The sequence below is a fragment of the Pinus tabuliformis genome, chromosome X (assembly GCF_031772625.1).
Source record: "Pinus tabuliformis cultivar Carrire ecotype Pingquan chromosome X, CPIR1, whole genome shotgun sequence".
Lineage (NCBI taxonomy): Eukaryota > Viridiplantae > Streptophyta > Pinopsida > Pinales > Pinaceae > Pinus > Pinus tabuliformis.
Genome location: NC_142308.1, coordinates 1,465,631,122 through 1,465,653,100, shown reverse-complemented (window position 1 = coordinate 1,465,653,100; position 21,979 = coordinate 1,465,631,122).

The window sequence follows — 21,979 nt, the reverse complement described above, 5'->3', positions numbered from 1 at the left end:
AATGACCCAACCCACATAGTCACGGTGATGAGGTCAAAGTGTCATGTTCAAGAGTGACCTGCTACCATAAAGTATTCTCGGCTTTTTCCCATTTTCCCCAGTCATTTTTGACCAGTACCCCTTTATTTTTGTCAAGATTGAGGAGGATAACATATGCTTGTTGTATAATTCCACCCTTCGGGTGAATCCATTGCTATTTGATGTTTTAACGAGTCTAGCGAAGGTGAAACTTAGTCTTGTATAGATGGACAAGTTTGTCACTATTTAATGTTTTTAACGAGTTTAACGACAAACACAACTCGGTCCTTTTCACATTTAGAGAGTCTGAAAGGGACTAAAAGAAAACTCCACAAGTTCTTTTTCGTACATTTGTCTCTCAATTCCAAAAAAGCATAATACAATACAAGAGAGAACCTATTGATCATGTTGACCAATGAGTACTTTTTTCGTGTTTAATCTATCTCAGCCCGAAGAAGGGGTAAAACTATACTAAGTAGCTATCGATTCTAATCCATTAACGAGCTAGAAACGACAAGTGCTCGGCAATCTTTTCATACTTAGAGAGTCTGAAAAGAGCTTAAAGAGGACTCCAAGGGGGTTCCTTTTTCATTTTTAACAAAGCTCGAAAAAGTGATAAAAGTTTGCTTTGTGGTCAAAGATGTTCAATTTACACGTAAGCACATCATAACTGCATCAATTGTTAACCCTGCTCCACATGTCATCAAAATAGATTAAACAATACATGTTCATGGATTAAATAAATGAAAACCAATGTTTACTCGATTAATGTGCAAGAAATAAACATAAAAACTAGTTCTTACCATTCATTTTCGCCATCTCGTTTTACCTTCTGATCTCTGGAGTATTTTTTTCCCAAAGTTCACCAGTTGATTGCAGAGGATTGAGGGGATCATTCCTTGTGCTGTTTGGATCAGGTAGGAACTAACTCTGTTCTCTTTCATTTCATTCTCTTTATCTCCTGTTTTAGTCAAGAACATTTTAGGGTTTTGAGGTCCCTAGGGTTTCCTTTTCTAATTCAAGAATTGAAATGGCAATTACATGGAGATAACAAGAGCATGAAGAAAAAGATATCATAGCCTTGAGTAATCAGGGAACAGTCGAGGCCCTAAGAAATTTTGGGTTACTCAAGTATTTCCAGTTATCTAACATGCGGCAGCAGATGGATCTTTTACGATTCCTTGTTCAATCAAGGGATACAATCGATCAATATTTTCACATTCGGTACAAAGAGGTCCCTTTTACCATCGATGATATATACTTCCTAACTGGACTATTGAGGCGGGGTGCCCACATTTCACTAACAGGTCTTGCCCACGAGGGTAGACCAGTGAAAGATTATGTGCGACAGTTTTGTAGGCAGGGTGCCCAGCCTAGCAGAGATGGAAGGATACTTATCAAGGATGTTAGTGATTTAGCGCAAAGGATGATCCTTTTTACCATTGATAGATTGGCTAGTAGTACCATGCTTCATTTGGCTAACAAATCATACATGTAGTATGATTTAGAGTGTTTAGAGCCAAAAGTGTTCAACTGGTGCGGCGCTGTCTTTTCATTTGTGAAAGAGCAACTGACCAAGGTGAAAAGAGGAAAGATCAAGAATTTCAGCGATGGATCAATCGTGATTTATTTTTCCTTGGAGAGAATTCCTCTCTTGCAACCACAACTCATTTCACTGGTGTATCTGGACCGAGAGACCCACAGATGCAGAGGTGGATAGATCTAATGGCTAGGCATGGTGCCCATTCTTCGATCGTATTTACCCCTACATTCTTTGAATGGTTCAATCGACAAGAGATGACTTTCGCAGAATATCATTATTCAGAGATGGATTTCCGTGGTGACCCAGATTTACCACTACCAGCTGGAGTAATGTGGGGTGCTATTGGTAAACTGTTTGACCAAGTGTTTTTGAGTTTTTAAAGTTTATGAATTTTTTTGTGTTTTGATTATTTCCAAGACTAAACAAAATCAATTTTTTATGTATACAGATATTGGACCCGTTCAACCTATGGGAGACCCACGAGATGTAGCTGGACCAGCATAGAGACCTGTAGGGAGAGTGATTCTCCGAGACATGGATTTGGCTGAGACTCTAGCTGAATTGCAAGATCACATAGAGGGATTAATCTTGGGCATTTCGAATGTCCAGATCGAGGAGTTACCTATGCGACTGCAGCATCACACCATCAGTGTATCGGGTCATTGGATGAGACTTTTGTGTATGATAGCACAGGCAGTGACCTGCTATCATGAGCACCACTAGCTTACTAAGATGTTATTTTGCATACATTTTAGTTTTTGGGTCAAATGACCAATTGTTTTCTTGGACACAAACTGTTTGTAAAAACTTTTTACAATTTTACTTTCAGGGTTTTATCATGATTGAGTGATGCAATCCTATTCAACTAATGATGCTAACTGAAAATATTTACTTTACATATGTTGCAAATGTCTATTTAACAGATAATTTGCTTGAGAGTCAGTTAATGTGTTTAGATTTCTGGAAATATGTTGATATTGAATAAACTCAAAATACCTTTCCAAAATATGAACTCTAAGTAGCATATGATGAATTGCTAGGTTTCGGACAGTATAAATTCCAGTAACTTGTAGCACAATGAGCTGTGAGTCCAGCCTAACAATTATTCGGCGAATGCCAAGTGAAATGGCATCAGAGAGAAGTTCAATCAACGCGCTATACTCAACGATATTGTTTGTCGATCGACCAATACAAATCCCTCTAAAACTCATTAACTCACCGCTTGGAGTGAAAATAGCCCATGCTGCAGAAGATAGGTTCTGCGTACTACGACTAGCACCATCAGCGTAACCAACAAATGGTTTTGAAAAGTTCGACATCTGCAACAAATGCAAAGTGGATTACTTAACCAAATAAAAACCCTAAAAGAAACACACTCACACATGCAATCCAAGCATATTTACATGAGTTTTACCATACTTAATTAAGCATAGTAACGTTTTAGATACAACCCATTTCTAGGCTTAGACAATGGAATTTCGTCATAATCTACTAACTCGTAGGCACCTTTTGTCAAAACACGCTTAACAATATAAGGGCCCATCCAAAGTGGTTCGAATTTTCCTGCTCCAATTTTATCAGACTCCTAATCGTAAAGCAGGACCAGGTCACCTTCTGAGAAGACTCGAGGCTTGACATTTTGATCATATTGTGCTTTTACCCATTTCTTGTGTGCTTCGTTAGCCAATGCAGCATCATGACGGGTTTCATCCAGATGGATTAATTCCAAGAAACATGCTTCTTCCTCAAAAGTGTTAGGTAGCAGGTCAATTGCGAGTTTGAGTGATGAAATTTCACATTGAATTGGCAAGACTACTTCCAAACCATACACCAACTGAAAGGGTGTGAATTCGGTAGCATTTCTTACCAAGGTCTAATATGCCCTCAAAGCCGAGTATAGGATTAAATTCCAATTTCGTTTATGAACTCCAATCATTCGTTGCAACATGCGCTTAAGGACTTTGTTGATAGCCTCAACTTGTCCATTAGCTTGCGGATAATATGGAGTAGAACTATCATGTGACATTCCTAATTTGGCAGTCAACTCAACCATCATATGATTGCAAAAATTTGACCCATGGTCTATAACTATGGCCTGTGTTACACCAAACTTGGCAACCACGTGGTTGAAGAAAAATAATGTCGTCGTTTCGCCGATGTTGTTTAATGTAGGCATCGCCTCGGCCTATTTGGTAAAATAGTCAACGACGACTATAATATACCCATGCCCCCAAGTCGAGGTGGGGTTACATGTCATTAAATCAATGCCCCATTTAGTGAATGGTCCAACAGCGACTACTGGATGCAAAGGTGCACGTGGTAATCTAGCTTTCTGATTGAATATTTGACATGCATGACAACTTCTGACGGTAGTTATGCAATCTTTGAATATTGTTGGCCAAAAGTAACTAGCACGGAGAATTTTCTGTGTTGTTGCATATCCAGACAATGTCCACCACAAGCACCTGAACGACATTCGTTGAAAGCTTTCTCGGCCTCCTCATGAGTGAGGCACCTACGTAAAATCATATTGATACCACGGCGATAAAGCGTGTCACCAATGATCAAATAATTTTTGGCTTGGTATCGGATACGTCGCTGTTGAGAGCGAGAGGTATTGGGCAAGAAAGTTTGGGTCTGGAGATAGATCAGTATATCCCCATACCATGGATCACTTGACGAATTTAGAAACAGAGACTCGTCCAAGATTGATGTTTCGGATGTTGAATCATTGGAGGATGAGGGAAGATCGGAAAGAAGTTTGGAAAATACAAGAGATTTCTTTGACTTAGACTTAAGGAATTCCAAATCAATTTTCTGCAATATAACTATCCACTTCGAATATTTTCCCCCTAGCAATTGACGTGACAAAATGTATGTCATAGGGTTGCAATCGGAGATAATTGTAGTTTTATGCAGGAGAATATAGTGACGAAACCTCTGCACAGCTTGAATGGTTGCTAAAGCTAACTTTTCGACATAAGAATACTTTCTTTTTGTATCATTGAGATTATGGCTCAAATAGTATATTGGATGTTCTATTCCATCTTCTTCCTGGACTAAAACCATTCCAATGGTTGTATCTGCAGTGGCGAGATACAGGTAATAGTCTTGTTGATAGTTTGGGGCATACATTAATGATGCTCTAATCAGGGAATCTTTAAGAGCACTAAAGGAATCTTGCGTAACCTAATCCTAATGGAAGGGTACCTCTTTCTTCAATAGACGAGTAAAACCTCTAGCCATTTCAACATAGTTTGGAATGAACCTCCTCAGAATGTTTGCCTTCCCTTGAAGTTTCTATAACTCTAATAAATTTGAAGGTGGAGGCAAGTCAAGTATTTCTTGAACCTTAGTTGGATCAAGTTGAATTCCATCCTTTGAGACCACGAATCCAAGCAATCAACCAGAGCCAACACAAAACACACACTTGTGCAGATTGAGCCTTATTTTGTAGTGTCAACACCGTAAGAATATTTCTCTAAGATGCTGCAGGTGATCAGTTTGCTTTCGTGAATGAGCATGCAAATCGTCAAGATATGGTTGTACAATGTTCTTAATGTCATGGAAGGCATATTTCATTGCCCTCTGAAAGGTAGACCCTGCATTCTTCAAACCAAAAGGTAACTTTCTATACGCGAATGTGCCCCAGGGACAAATAAATGCAGTTTTTGACTGATCCTCTGGGCGAATATTGATTTGATTATAGCTAGAAAATCCATCCATGAATGAAAATATTTCACATCCCGCACATTCATCAATAATCTGGTCAATGAAGGGTGTAGGATAATTGTCTTTTGGACATGCTTTATTTACATCCTCGTAATCAACACACACTCGGATTGTTCCTTGTTTCATCATCACGAGAATAATATTTGATACCCAATCGGTAAGAGGTACAGGGTAAATGAAGCTAGTACGCAAAAGTTTTCCAATCTTTGTCTTAATGGCAGTAGCTTTCTTTGGATGTACAAGTCGAAGCCGCTGTCGTACTGGTTTGACATCAGGGTACATTTTGATTTGATTTTCAATAATGTTTGAATCAATGCCTGGCATCTCCTCATAAGACCATGCAAATATGTCTCTATATTCACGAAACAGAGCACGATAAATATCGAGTTCCAAAGGAGAACAGGATTTGCTGACATGAATGTTTTCTACTATGTTAGGCTTGGTCGAAATGTCTATATAAATGGTTTCTTCTATGTTAGACAAATTACGCTCAGAATCTACCGAATCTATTCTAGCAGAAGTCGAAAAGAAATCTACGATTAAAGGGTGAACTAGCTCATCTGAATAATCTTCACTGGAATTTGGAAGAACGAAACGATGATGATAATCTTCCCAAGGTTCTTCTCCTATCATCATTGATTGGATGATTTCCTCGTCTGTAGAATATATACAAGCAAAAGGATCAGAAGAATTACCGTATTCAAGTGAACGATCTACCCATACAATCGACGAATGTGGATTTGGAAATGCTGCACAAGTAATAAAAATTGATTGCTATGCAAGTTCGATGGGACTTAGTGGCATAACCTCAATAAAACTCTCGTCTTCAATACTATTGGTGATCCTCTTTAAATCAGATGAAGTAGAGGATAACATATTACATGTTTCGACTCTCGCAACTTCTGAAATTATAGATGGTGGAGGAAGTGTGCAAGTGCCCATTAGGGGGGGATCTTTGAAAAGACCTACACCAACAGATTGAAGTGAAAGTGGTGGTCCGTTAACAAATGGAATGCTTCCCATAACTTGAGAACTAGAGGAAAAAAATGAGGTTTGGTCAATAACTATTATTCCACCTTTATGAGGAAATGCAATTGTACGAAAGTACGTGGAAACAACAGCAACAATAGCATAAACCCATGGTCGTCCAAGTAAAATGTTGTAGTCAAGGGGTCCGTCAATCACCTCAACCTCAACAGTTACCATTTTTCCCCTAGTTCTAATTGCAAATTATTAAAAATCCCACATGAAGTATAAGTCCTTCCATCAAAAGCTTTCAATGTGGTTGGTGATCTTGACAACGTAGGTGACCCCAGTGTTTTCTAGTAGCTCATTGACATAATACAGGTAGAAGCTCCCTCATCTATGATAGTTCGATGAATATTCTTGTTGAGAGCTTTAATCTAAATTATAAAAGTTAATTGTGCTAGTAACTGTGGTGTATATCCTGAGTGATTAAAACCATAAGATTAGAATCCGCTGGATCTACTCCACCTATTGCTGACAGTAAAGCCTGCTTCTGGGAGGGGCGATTTTGCAACACCTCAAGCGTCAACATAACAGAAGGAGACTGAGAAAGATCCTCTACTACGTTGTAATTTTGAGCAGCTCGAGCTCAAGGATTGAACGTTGATTTGTGCACAACTCCCTTAGGTGGCTTTATTGTTAACTCTGGTGCAATGGGTAGTGGAATATTTTCCAATGTGGTCGAAGTCGAAGAACCAGGTTGATCAGTGGCCTGATTATTTAACGATGATGACGGACTACCGTAATATTTACTACGTGTCTGAACCAAAATTTTATATTTAGGTTTTGATATGGATAACATTAATACCTGGGATGTTGAAGCATTTTCAATTGCAACCATATTGGTATCCGGGTTTGGAAATAGATCTGTCAACACTGCGGATGCGGTAGAAGCTTTTAACAGCTTAGAAACTTCCGAGCGGTGAGGACAATCTCTTGTAAAGTGCTCGTCATTACATATCGACATGGATAACGAGGTTTCTTTCCTTGATTAGAGGAATCAGATGATTTCTCTTGAGGAGGGTTTTCAGTTTTTTTTTTTCCCTTTCTTCTTGCTTCCTGGTTGCTTTTGATTCTTACCTTTGTCAGATGACACGGCATTAATATCGGAAGCAAGAACCTTAGATGCATTTATAGTTTGATTTAAAATGGCAAGCAATTGACCAGATGGTTTACTTGCCGTTTGTGTGCTTGAGGAACCGATCACACCATATCTAGCATGAGAGTCCCTACTCGATTGTGGAGGTGGAATGGATTGATTTAGGCGTGGTGCATGTGGAATTTTGTCATAGAGCATTCCGGATTGTGTGTAAATTAAATCCAAGTATTGTGCACGAGAAATCACTTGCTCTTCTATAACAACTCCACCTTTAGCCACATCCTCAGTGATAGATGGAAATAAGGAGTTAATGAACCACTTAGCTAGAAGCTGATTAAGAACATAAGTTTTAACCATTCGACGACGAAAACGCCACTCATGAATATGATATTATATGTGAGTAGAAGTAATTTGTTTAAAGTTGGTCAAAAGTTCTGTTCCAGTTTCATATCTGATGGGTAACTGTAAGTGGGTCAAAAAGGTAGTGGCTAAATGGGTGAAATTATTAAAAGAAGTTCTCGACAATTCAATGTACCACTTAGCAACTGAACCAATGAGTTTTCTTTGAAAAAGATAGAGTCTTACTAAATCATCATTCAAGGAGTTCGAATAACACCATAAATGAAAGTCATAACATGATTTGACGGGTCTTCTCCAGGATTTCCATTAAACTTTGGAATATCGAAAGGAAACTTATGAGGAATTGTCGGCCACCAAGGTGCATACAAAATTGGATCATTGGTAAGCCGGTTCAAATCTAGTAATTCTAAAGTTGCCACAAATGGCAACTGCTGATTCAAATCAGGTTGAGCATACCCGGGATAACATGGAATTGCCTGTGCCATAGGCCTTTGCATACCCGCATAAGGTGGATATCATTGATAGGGTGGTGGGACATATCCGGTATATGGATTAAAACCAGGTTGACCTTGCATTTTTCCATAACCAGGTTGGGCTTGGTATACAAGGCCCTGATACACCTGATGTTGTCCTTGCCTAGGTGGAGCTTGAAAAGCAGGCCCATACTGAGGTTGGAGATTCTGAAAAGGAGGCTGTTGATATTGTGGCTGCCAAGGTTGTTGGGGTATCGATTGTGAAGTTTGATATTGCCCCCCAAAGCCAATTTCACCAGGCTGAGAATAAACTAAACCAGTAGCAACTTGAGTTGCTCTGGATAATGGCACAATAACCTGAGGCAATTGTACCCCAGAAACAAGTAGTTGTTGCATAACAACCTGAGAATTTTGGGTTTGCTGACTCGAAACTTGTGGTTGTGAAGTAGCGGAACTAACTTGTATAGGTTGAGATACAACAGGTTGAGCTTGTAATTGTGGTTCCATAGTTATGATAGCTTGGGCCGAAATAATCGACTCAGTTTTCATAGGTTGTGTTGGATACACAAGCCTTGGTTTTGGTGGCATAGTTGGTTGCCACTGACAGACTCTCATTTCAGGTTGACCTGAGTACGATGGAACATAACCATAGGGTTGTCCTCCTTGATAGGGAGGATGTGGTGAATAGGCATATTGCTGACCATATGGTGGCAGTCCAGTGTTAAGAGGATATACGGGTCTTTGTTCACCGAATTTCCCAGTTTGATACTGGTAAGCAGGATCAAACTGTTGTCCTTGATAAGAAGAACCAGGTAAAATTCTCGATGATGACATGGGTGATGACCATGGAAAAGAAGAAACCCCTGAGTGGATTCCAGACATAGACTAGTAACCAGTCGGGATGGACGGCTGTCCATATAAATGTGACTCAGGTGTGGTAGAAAACATTGAAGAAGTAGCAACAAAGGATTATGTCGCAGCTGCATCAGATGAAGCAGTCTAGGATGTTTGCGGTTGTTCTGCCATGGTTAACTAACCCAAAAGTTGACCTAATGAATCAAGTGGTATCTCAAAGGCAGCAACAGACTGAGGAAGAGATTGAGAATAAAGATACAAACCAGGTCCAAAATGATTTGGAGTCCCGAGGGTAGAATCTTCCTCAGCTTCTTCCTCTACAGAAATTAATCTAGGTGGAAGGATTTCACTGTCAAGTCCGAAAAATAATTCTGGTGTTAAAGCTGAAGTTTCAGGAACTACAGATGACTGAGGTATTTCAGTAACAACTTCGAAATGTTCAAGGCCAAAGTCCAGATGTTCTGGTAAAAGAACTTCAGTTTCAAGGGAAGGTTCGTGAACAACTTCAGGTTTAGAAATGTCTTTGGTTTCAACTGCTATAGGTTCTAGATCAAATTCCAATTGAACCGGTTCAATTTCTGAAGTAATTTATGGTTGATTAACTTCAAGTTGTGGATCAACTTTAGTTACTTGTTCACTTGTTTTCGTTATAGTGGCCTCAGGTAGTTGAGTAACTTCTTCTTGTGTAACAGATGTACCAGAAATAGTTGGAGTAACTGGAGACTCAGTACTTGACGTGATAGGTGGCTTTGGTAATTCAGATGAAGTACCAGAAACTCTTGATGTACTAGACTCAGTTTGACGAGTCCGCCTTGACTGGATAGGAGTTTCTTCTGGTGGCAAGGGCGGTTTGCTCGTAACTCTCCTCAAACGATGGAGTGGAGGTTGATCTTCCTCCAGAATTGTTGATTGTTGCTATCAACCTAAACTCAACTAAGGAATAAGGATGTTATTCACGGTCAATTAACTTTTACGATACTGGAACATAACTTTGCTTTTTCATTTTCTAAGAGTCGAGAAAAAACAAAAGATGACTCTAGTCGCTTTCTATGTTTAATGAGCCTGAAAGGACAAGTGCTCAGATGAACCTATTCTTTTAAAGAGTCAAAAAGGAATGAAAGTGACTACTCCAGAGATTCTAAACAAGAGGGTTTATCAAACTAATCACAAAACTACAATATACACATTGGTGATAAATGAAAGAGAAATTACCAAGGATTTACCATACGACAGTCAGTCTTCCCAAATGATGTGTTCGATGCATTGTGATCGGTAAGGTGGCAGACTTGGCTTCCTAGGGATAAAGGACTTCAACCTATTGGGGTCTCCCACTATATACTTGATGGTACAGGGAGCACGAGTAGTCCATACTAGTACTTATCGAATCAGAGAGGAGGAATCACCCAACCTCAATGAAAACGACAGCCACTAGGTTTTAAGACGACGGAACACGTTTCTAGCCTAGACCTATAGATGTTTTTGTTAAGTTCCAATGCGTTATTAGTTTAATTGATGTAAATTTTAGGTTGATATTGCTTAAAATTTTCCTTTGACATTTCACCACAAGATGTTTTTAGAAATTCCTAAGAATGCAACTAGAATGAAAAGCACTCTTTCCATTTGTTTTCAACAATGAAAATCCTAGCTATGAGGGATAGAGCATACAAGTAATTTTTGAACAAACAACAAAGAGCACAAACTAATGCAATTCCTTAAACCATTCCTTTTGAACACACAACTCAAACTCTAAAATGCAAATTGCATGTATTTCTTTTTCCTTTTTATTTCCTCTTAATGTGAATGATGCAATAAGAAAAATTAATGCACAAACAATTAAGAATTCTTTTCATAAAAAATGTCTATTTATGACAATTTCTCTTAAAGGGAAAGGAAGACTGTACGACACTTTCAACTTTAAAGAAACGAATATTTTCAACACTTTTAAACGAAAATATGAATCAAATGCACAAATAGATCAATCAATTATTTATGAAGGAAGACTTTACGACACTTTGTTTTTGACAAAACAATCGATCAAAACTACCTTTCGACAATGGACTGCAAATGATAAAACAAATAAGTAAAAAAAATTCAACAATCTAGTCTAAATCGGGTCGAAATAAGGAAACAATAACTGTTTTCAGAGACAAGACCTCATTTACATCCAACAAGCAATTCAAACGATTGAAAATTGACAAATGTTTTTAGTTCCTTGATGGGAAAACTGACCCTAAAGGGATCAGCACAGACCACAGTTAGAGATAGAGCACTGAATCGCACTAAGTCTATGCAAAAGGTGCATTGCAGCGCACTATGTCAGTCACAGAGGTGCACTAATTACAGCAAGCCAATTTTGTGCTCAAATTTGACTCAATTTTCAATGAATTTGGACTTGAATTCAATAAATGACAGAAAGTACAGCATGTCAAAGTGTTTTAATAGATTGATAAGCTACTACAAGGGATAGGATCGCTCTCAAGTGGAGTCACCAATTTGTTTTGGGAAAATTTAGTGTTTTTACAAACACCTAACCCTCTAAACCTAGTAGCTAGTCTAGAAACAACAGACAAAGTATTTCGCTGCTTTTCCTATAATTAACAGATAAGAGAAGGAAGGAAAGGAACCAACCTGTAACTTTCGCTTGATCCCTCTCTCCTTTGACCGATTTTGCTGCTCCTTTCCGTACTTAACTCACTTGGAAAGTACCTGCACACAAGCCGAGATAGAAACCCATCAAAGTATACACTAACGATCTGTTAATTAAACATATCATAGAATCCAGAATACGATATACATCATATAAACACATGAATGGAAAAAGCTTAGCATTATTTATTGATAAAAGGAAATATTACAACCCATGAATTTTCATGCTCGATTCAGTGTCTTCCTTCCATTTTCAAACCCTTCTCTTCTCATGAAGCAACAATTCGACATCATTACAATACTCTTACTAATCTCATTCAAACAACATTTCCTTAGCTCAAGAAATTCCAACCTAGACTAGCCTTTGAATGCTTGGTCAATTTATAGCTGAATGGAGGAGGTTAATCCATTAATGGCCCTCATGAATTCTTTGCCAAAATTGGGAGGTGGTTCCATGGAGGAAAGGATAATGGATTAAGGTTCATTCATCCTCTTCCTCATCCAAATGCAAGCTCAATCAATATGGAAACTTCCAGAAGCATCCATTGGATGAGGAATCCAATGGATTAATTTAAAAAATTCGATGAATCTCACTCAGCGCAGGTGAAACAAAGGCCAATTGTGTTGCAGTGCACCTAGCCAGTGCAGTTCTTGCATTGTAATGCAGCTTGATAAAGGGCCACCTGCGTTGATCTCCTTAGGAGCATTGTTTGGATGAATGGTGTCATGGAAACTCTTGGGAGGCAAGCATGATGTAGGTTGACCTCATTAGGGAATGAAAACAACTGTATTAGAGATTGATGGACCCTAATAATACAGATCTGAAGTCGGGGTTAATGTGCCCAATTTGACCTGTAACACCCCTTCCCCCCAATGGCACGTCATATAAAACTTATATATATTTTGTTAACCATTACAATCAAGAAACAATGTGTGGTGCAACAGTACATGTTTGTTGTTGTTCGGTGGAGGTCATAAGTTCGAATCCCATTAAGGCAGTTCAACCTCATACAAAAAAATTACATGGCCAATAGGAGGCCACGTGGTAGCCATGGATTTCCCACGTGGCTTCTCCTAATTGGTCCACCAAATCACACTTAAACCAATAATATGCCACCAAATAGAACTGATAACAACTTGCATGTGTCCTCATCCATTTGGCTAATGTGATGCGAAGTCACCCTATCCAATCATTGTCGAGTTAGTGTATGGACTACTGACTGGGCATCCCTGCAAACTCATTTTTAAAATTATAGTTGTTTAGCAAATCGATCAAAATGTGATATCGGGAGCATTCGATATCGGTTTTGAGTTAAACAAGTTGCGTTGGATTGATATTGCCAAGATCTATCCAATCGTATAAGTTTTGAGAAATTTTTATCACTTTTAATTTTGAGCACTAAACTGATCCCTTGGATCAAGATGAGAAGAATATGATAGAGGAAGAATGAGTACATATTTTTGTACATACATTGGATACTATCTCAAGGAACTAGTATACTAAATTAAAGGTGTGTAGAGGAACAATAGACTAGGGAGAAATGACTCAAAATTTTAAGGTGACATTCAACTTCTAATAAAGAAGTACTTCAATTAATAAAACTTTATAGAATGTCAAAAGGATGATCTTTGCACTAGTAGGACAAACTAAATAGAGGGCATTACTCTTGTGATTCACACACAAACATTCTCAGACCATTAAAGAATTTATGGAATGTTACAATGTCACAAAAGGATGTGAAGAAGGGAATGACTCGAGAAACTTACAAGTACCAAAAATAGATGGAGAGCATGCAGTAGAATGTCCAGAGCTAGAATCTATAGACTATGAAAAGCCTATTAGAATACACAAAGTGAATATTGCAACCAAACAAAATCCTAAGCTCACAGTTATTAGAGACTATTGGGATGAGGAAATAGTAGGAAAGATTATTGATTTTTTGAGCAAATACTAGGACCTTTTTCAAACCACATTTTCAAAAATGAAAAGGATTGCTGGGGAGCTAGGAGAGATGAAAATCTCCTTGAAACTAGGTACAAATATGTTAAAAAAACTACCATACAAATTGAAACCAATATATAAAAATAAGGTGGAAAAGAGTTAGACATGATGTTGGAAGCTGAAATCATTGAACCAATAGAAGAGGTTGAAAGGGCAAGCCCAATGGTAGTGTAGGACAAGAAGAAAAGAGAAATCATAACTTATGTGGATCCGAGGAAGCTTAATGATGCTTGTGTACACAAACCATTTCCCGCCCCCTTTGCAGATGAGGTATTGGAGAATGAAGGAGGACAAGAGGCTTATTCATTTATTGATGGATTCTTGGGCTATCATCATATTAATATTTCTCCAGAAGATAAACATAAGAATAAATTTGTGATAGAGTGGGGATCCTTCCAATATATTTTCATGCCCTTTGGTCTCAAGAACGCACTTGCAATATTCTCTAGATTTGTGGTAACAACATTTAAAGATTTATTCCAGAAGTTTCTAGAGTATATTTGGATGATATTCAACCTTTTGAAGAAGCATTTTAAAGTTTTTTTTTAATGCTTGGTAGATGTAGACAACTACATATCTCGCTAAAATTTAAAAAATGTATCTTTTATCACCATTTAGTATTATGTTAGGTCATGTAGTGTGAAAGAAAGGCCTATTGGTTTATCCTACGAAAATTTCTCTCATAATAGATTTACCTCCACCTACCTCAGTGCGAAAATTGCATGCAACTTTAGGTCACACATGGTATTATATGACGTTCATAAGGGGATATGCATAAATTGCAACCCCCTTAGAAAGGATATTGAAAAAGGAGATTAAGTTTCAATGGAATGAAGAGCGTGAGCTGGCTTTAGACACCTTAAAGGAGAAATTAGCCACTGCATCGATTGTGGTTTTACTAGATTGGGGTAAGGCGTTATACGTTCATGTAGATGCATATTTCATAGCTTTGGGAATAGTTTTATCTTGGCCAGGAGAAGGGGACATAGTTCACCCCATTATGTTTTGTAGTAGGAAATTATCAACTTCTAAATAGAACTATTCTACTATAGAACAATAAGGGTTGACAATGGTGTATGCGCTGCAAAAGTTCAAACACCACCTACTTGGGTCACACTTTAAGATGTATATTAACCATTCTATGCTGAGGTACCTTGCCAAAAAGCTAGTTTTGGGGGGAAAGAATATGTAGGTGGTTTCTACTCTTCCAAGAATATGACTTTAATGTGGTTGTAAATCTACAAAGCGTTAATGTAGAACCAAATTATTTATCACACATATTAATTAGAGAAAATGTAAGGAACCTTAATGAAAATATGCCAGATGCACATTTGTTCACAGTAAACATGGTTGATGACTACCTCATAGAAATCATCCAATTCCTTAGCACAGGGGCATCCCCAATAGAATATATAGTAGCAGAAAAGAAATAATTGATGGTGCAGGTTTCTTATACAAACTAAGCATAGATGGAATACTTTGTCATCAGGTTGTGAAACCATCCAAAAGGGATGAAATTCCCTTATTTCCACACGTGACACTACATGTATTTGATAAATGGGCAGTAGAATTCATTGCACACATAAACCCACCAACAAATATATCAAGAGATCAATGTATAATAAATGCAATAGATTACCTTACTAGGTGGGCTAAAGTTGAACCTGTCAAATACTGTAATGCAAAAAAAAACAACACAATTTTTGTTTGAGAATGTGGTTACAAGGTTTGGATTGTAGGAATTTACAGGGTAAGTTCCTCAGACAGAACACCAAAGGACACCGCTCACAACCAGATCGCAGATCAATACACCAATATTTTTGACGTGGTTAAAACCCTCAAAGAGGGAAACAGTCCACGGCCTGAGCCAACACAACCACTTCAGGAAATTTATTAATAAAAGAATGAAAATTTACATATGTTTCTCTCATGCACGGATTACCCTACAAATGACCCTCCATGCGCTTTAAATAGAAATCATGGACCAATCGGGTGTCAAGCCACGGATCAAGTGTTGGTAATACCGAGGAGAGAATGAACCGTCGGATCACTACATATCATGACCGTCAGATTGTAAGTTACAAAATGTACAACGGTAAAGAAACACACTTTACCTAACTCTATACTAGACCAAGTTGTACTTAACTATTTCCTATGTGTCGCAATATCCTAACATCCCCCCTTAAGAACAACTTGGGATAGGATTGAAGGATTTACAAATATGACACAATAGGAGAAGGAAGGAGGCACTAGAGCCTATCCCCCCTTAGTGACAACTTCCTGAACTCCAACCATAAATCGAAGTTTAGTGAACTTCGCCTCTGTGAGAGCCTTTGTGAAGATGTCTGCAACTTGATCATCTGTTGAACAATATTGCACTTCAAGAACATGGTCGTGAATGAGCTTTCTGATGAAGTGCATGTGTAGTCCAATGTGTTTGCTGCGCTGATGTTGGACTGGATCTTTGCATAGCTGAATGGCACTTTGATTATCACACCAAAGTGTAGTCGGATGCTGCTGCTCAAAGCCAAACTCTAACAGGATCTGACGAAGCCACAAGGCTTCCTTACTAGCTTCTATGGCACCACGATACTCTGCTTCTGCTGATGAAAGAGAAATGGCACCTTGTTTCTTGCAAGCCCATGTAATAGGTCCTGAACCAAGAGTGAATACATAACCGACAGTAGACTTCCGATCATCAGGGTCACCAGCCCAATCGGAATCAGTGAAACCAACCAATAGAGGAGATGCTTCGGCACTGTAATGAATCCCAAACTGAACTGTACCTCGAACATAACGAAGTATTCTTTTAGCTGCTTTCCAATGACTTTCACGGGGGTTTTGCATGAACCGAGCAACAAGGCCAACAACAAAGGAAAGGTCAGGACGAGTATGGGTTAGATACAAAAGTTTTCCTACAAGTTGACGGTATAAGGTAGCATCAACTTCAGGAGAAGTACAAGTGACTGAAAGTTTGACTCCAGACTGAAAGGGAGAAGGGGTTGGCTTATAGTCTTCCATGTGAAAGTGGCGTAGAATATCACAGGAATACTTGGACTGAGAAAGGGAAATACCTTCCTTGGATTGCAAGACTTGAAGACCGAGAAAATAATGTAAGTGTCCTAAGTTTGTCATTTCAAACTTCCTTTTAAGGCTAGACTTCACATGGTTGATAAGGTTGGGATCACTACCGGTAAGGATAAGATCATCAACATAAAGAACAAGAATGATAAGAGACTTGCCCACTTTCTTGGTGTAGACAGTATTGTCAGAATGACACCTAGAAAAGCCAGATTCTAAAAGAAAGCTATCCATTTTGGCATACCAAGCTCGAGGAGCTTGCTTGAGACCATAAAGGGATTTATTAAGCCGACATACAAGGCTGGAGTCTGTTTTTATGAAGCCAATGGGTTGTTCCATGTAGATTTTTTCATGCAAGTCCCCATGCAAGAAGGCAGATTTAACATCCATCTGATGGACTTCCCATTTGAACGAGACAGCAAGGGAAAGAACAAGGCAGATAGAGTTCATTTTGGCAACAAGGGAGAAGGTTTCAGTGTAGTCAATGCCTTCAACCTGTGAAAAACCTTTAGCAACAAGACGAGCTTTATGTTTATCAACTTCCCCATCTGGTCCATACTTGGTTCTGTAAACCCATTTGCATCTAACAAGTTTTCGTCCCTTTGGTAGAGGAACAAGATCCCATGTATCATTTGCCAATAATGAATGATATTCTTCATTCATAGCTTCTTCCCAATCTGGATGGCCTGAAGCTTCTGCAAAGGTGTCAGGATCATAATTTACTGGAGCTTGAGCCAGTAAAGAAGAGGCTCTGTCAAACTGAGAACGTGTGCATCGCTGATCTGTAGGATCACCGGCAAGATCACCTGCTGCATCTCGAGTAGCACGAACCCATTTTGGAAGCTGAGGAGATGAAGGAGGATCCTGAGATGGTGGGGAAGGATTGTCATCCTCACTTTCATTATCTAAAGAAGAAATGTTTTCAAAAGTAGAAGAGATAGGGAGAGGTGGCACATCCGCCGGACTAGGCTCGCAGGCCGATATATTTTCATCAAATTTTACATCTCTTCTAATGATAACATTTTTTGACTTAAATGGAATAAGTCTATAGCCTTTGACATCTTCAGAATATCCAAAAAAAGTACATTTTTCACTCTTAGGTTCTAAAGCTTTGTGCTTTTCATCTGGAATATGGGCCCATGCTTCACTTCCAAAAACACGAAAGTGACTTACATTTGGTTTGATTGAGCTCCATGCTTCTTCTGGAGTGATATTCTTTAAAGCCTTAGTAGGAGTGCGATTTATTATGTAATTTTCACAGTTAATTGCTTCTGCCCAAAAACTAAGACCAAGTCCTTTAGATTGTAGCATACAATTAGCCATTTCCTTTAAGGTGCGATTCTTCCTTTCAGCTACACCATTTTGTTGTGGAGTATATGGAACAGTATATTGCATTTGAATTCCATTCTCAGTGCAAAAGTTGGTGAATGTGTTTTTAACATATTCTCTGCCACTATCAGATCTTAGCTTAAGAATTTGATGTCCAGATTGTTTTTCAACAAAGGCATTGAAGGCCAAAAATGTGTTAAATACTTCACTCTTGAGTTTTAAGAAGTATACCCAAGTGCATCTGGAGAAATCATCAATTAAAGTTAAGAAATACTTGCAGCCAGAGAATGAAGCAACAGGAAGTGGACCACATAAATCACTATGCACAAGCTGTAAAGGGGCTGAGGCGTGCCAAGAGGCACGTTTTTCAAAACTGTCCCGATGATGTTTTCTGAGTACACATCCGGAACAAACACCATCTCTGCAAGATACCATAGGAAGACCTGTCACCATATTTTATTTACATAGATGCTGAAGGGAGCGATAGTTTAAGTGATCAAATCGCTCATGCCAAAGTTTGCTCACTTCATCGTTATGAGCAACAAATACTGAGGGAAGATTTGATGACCCAAAGTTGTGAAACTTATACAACCTTGTAGAATCATCAGCAATGCCAGTAGCCAAAATCTGTTTAGGATCTTTTAAGTCCTTGATTACAACATCATGAGGTGAAAATTCAACGATTTTACCTTCACCTGAATGAGTTATCTGATATACAGATAGAAGGTTGCAGGATAAGGTTGGAACACATAATACATCATTAAACTGACCATTGTCTAGATGAACAGTTCCAGTCCCTACAACACTAAGAGATCTATCATCACCAACATATATATTTTTGGTGTTACAATCATTTAAAGAAGAAAACATGGCTTTGTTTTTGGCCATGTGATAAGAAGCTCCAGAATCAATGAGCCACTCATGAGAATGAGAAGAAGAAGATACATTTAATGCATAGCCAGACCGAGATGCTTGACAACCACATGCAGAAAGTGCCATTCCTGAAGATGAAGTTGAAGTTGAAGATTGCCCCAAATGGATGTTATGCTTCTTCATTGCTACTTCCAAGGCTTCCATCTTCTTAAAGCATTTTGATTCTAAGTGGCCATCTCGATTACAAAAATTGCAATGTCTATCAGTCTTCTTCCCTTTGTTTTTATTTGTCTTATCATTTTGTTGAAATAATTTTTCATTTTGGGGCTGAAATTGCTTAGGAACCTTGTTTGGTTTAGGACCATTCTTTTTAGGATATGACTTCTTAGGATTCTTTGAATTTGGTTGCTGCTGGGCGGCTAACGCTTTCTTGGAAGAGTTTCCAAGATTAAGAAGACCAAGGTGTAAGAGTTTTTCTTGTTCTCTTATTAAAGAATCATAAAAAGAGTCAAAGGAAGGGGACTTGTAGTCTGTTCCTTGAGAAATGAAGGCTTCTCTTGTAGAATGGAAGGTGGAAACAAACACAGAGTAGGCTGGTCCCAACTTAGTAAGAATGGAATAGATAAGGTTACTATCTTCTTTCTTAACCTTAACACCTTCCAAGAGATATCTAAGGGTATTGAACTTGGACAAGAAATCTTCAATACAAGAAAAATTATTAGGGTCCAATGTAAGCAACTCATTTTCAAGTTGATGGGCTCTAAGTTCATTTTTAATCCCAAAAACTTTATTGATTTGTTTCATTGCTTCATCAGGAGTATCAAGTTCTGCAATATGGAATCTAAGATCTGGAGAAATAGACATCCCTATCAATCCACGTGCTTGATCTTGCCTATTTTCCAATTTAGCAGCCTTATCTTCATCCTTCGGTTTCTTTTCTTGGCCTGAGGCTATTTTGTAAAGACCTTTACTTCTAAGTAAATCCTCAATGTAGGACAACCATTGGAAGTAGTTGGTGCTCTCAAGGGTAACTTGGTATTGAATTTCCATTTCAACGGAAACTGAAGCTAAAGATGCTGAAAATAAGTGTTCCAATGGATAGATCTCGAAAAATTAGGCTGGTTTAAAAAAAACGGCTCTGAAAACGGCTTCCGGATGAAGAAGTTATGGCTTTTTAAAAAAACGTTGTTGAAGTTGCCGACGAAGTGCGGGAATGTGGGGAAATGAAAAAGTCCGCCCCCAAAAAATGGAGACTTGAACCCAAGACCTCTACTCTCTTAAAATAGCTTTGAACCAATTGAGCTATACAAAAAATTTGAGAGAGAGAGAGAGAGAGAGAGAGAGAGAGCGGGGGGGGGGGCTTTGGGTTGCGTGCTTGCTTTGAGAAAGCTCTTTTTCCCTACAAAAAAAAAACACAAAACCCAACATGGACATGCAAAGAAAACGAACCTTACGGCTCGAAGTTAGCTTTAGCTGAAAAACTAAATATTTTCAAAAATGAACCTTGCGGCTCAGAGTTAGCTTTAGCCGGAAACTAAATATTTTCCTCAATGTTTCTGATTTTCCAAGATCACCCTAAGGCGCAGGGAAAAGATCATATGCATGAGAAAAATTCTTCCTTTCTGTTTCTGATTTGCCCAGATCGCACAGAGTCGCAGGGCAAAGAGCATAAGCAGAAATGAAAGGTATAGATCCGATAATAAAAAAAAAGCTAAATAAACCGAAACCGAAATAAACAGAGAGAAAATAACTGTAAACTGCAAGTAAACACTTTATACCTCCAGATCTTAAAAATGACGCAGCTAGGGCTACCGGAAACCTTTTCGCGTGAAACGAAAGGGGTTCCTCACTGGAACAGATGCTCCCAACACAACAGAGCAGTCCTCTCGGCCTGAAAGCAGTCAGAAATAACAGATCTAGGAAACAACAGTCGGATGCAGTTCTACCGGCTTCAGATTTGGATCACCAACGGACGCGGCCCTCAAATAGCTCTGATACCATGTAGGAATTTACAGGGTAAGTTCCTCAGACAGAACACCAAAGGACACCACTCACAACCAGATCGCAGATCAATACACCAGTATTTTTGACGTGGTTAAAACCCTCAAAGAGGGAAACAGTCCACGGCCTGAGCCAACGCGGCCACTTCAGGCAATTTATTAATAAAAGAATGAAAATTTACATATGTTTCTCTCATGCACGGATTACCCTACAAATGACCATCCATGCACTTTAAATAGAAATCATGGACCAATCGAGTGTCAAGCCACGGATCAAGTGTCCGTAATACCGAGGAGAGAATGAACCGTTGGATCACTACATATCGTGACCGTCAGATTGTAAGTTACAAAATGTACAACGGTAAAGAAACACACTTTACCTAACTCTATACTAGACCAAGTTGTACTTAACTATTTCCTATGTGTCAGAATATCCTAACATCCCCCCTTAAGAACATCTTGGGATAGGATTGAAGGATTTACAAATATGACACAATAGGAGAAGGAAGGAGGCACTAGAGCCTATGTCCCAAAATATTTATAGGTGATAAAGGCACTCACTTCTTAAATAAGACAATTGTTGCCTTAACAAAATAATTTCAAGTTTACCATAAGAAGAGCATGCCATATCATCCTCAAGCTAATGACACTGTTGAATGTTTCAACAAGATCCTGGAAAATGCTTTGACCAAAGTATGCAATGTAAGTCATGATAACATGAATTTAGGAATTCCAACATTCATGTGGGCTTACTGAAATAAATGTAACAAAGTGACAAGGAAGACACATTTCAAACTAGTATATGGATAGGAAGCAATAATTCCTATGGAATTGATAGTACCTGTTGGAAATAATATTGAGAGGGGGGGGTGAATCAGTATTATCAGATCAATAAAACTTTTCAAATTTCATGCTCAGAAACATATACGCTACTTCAGTTAA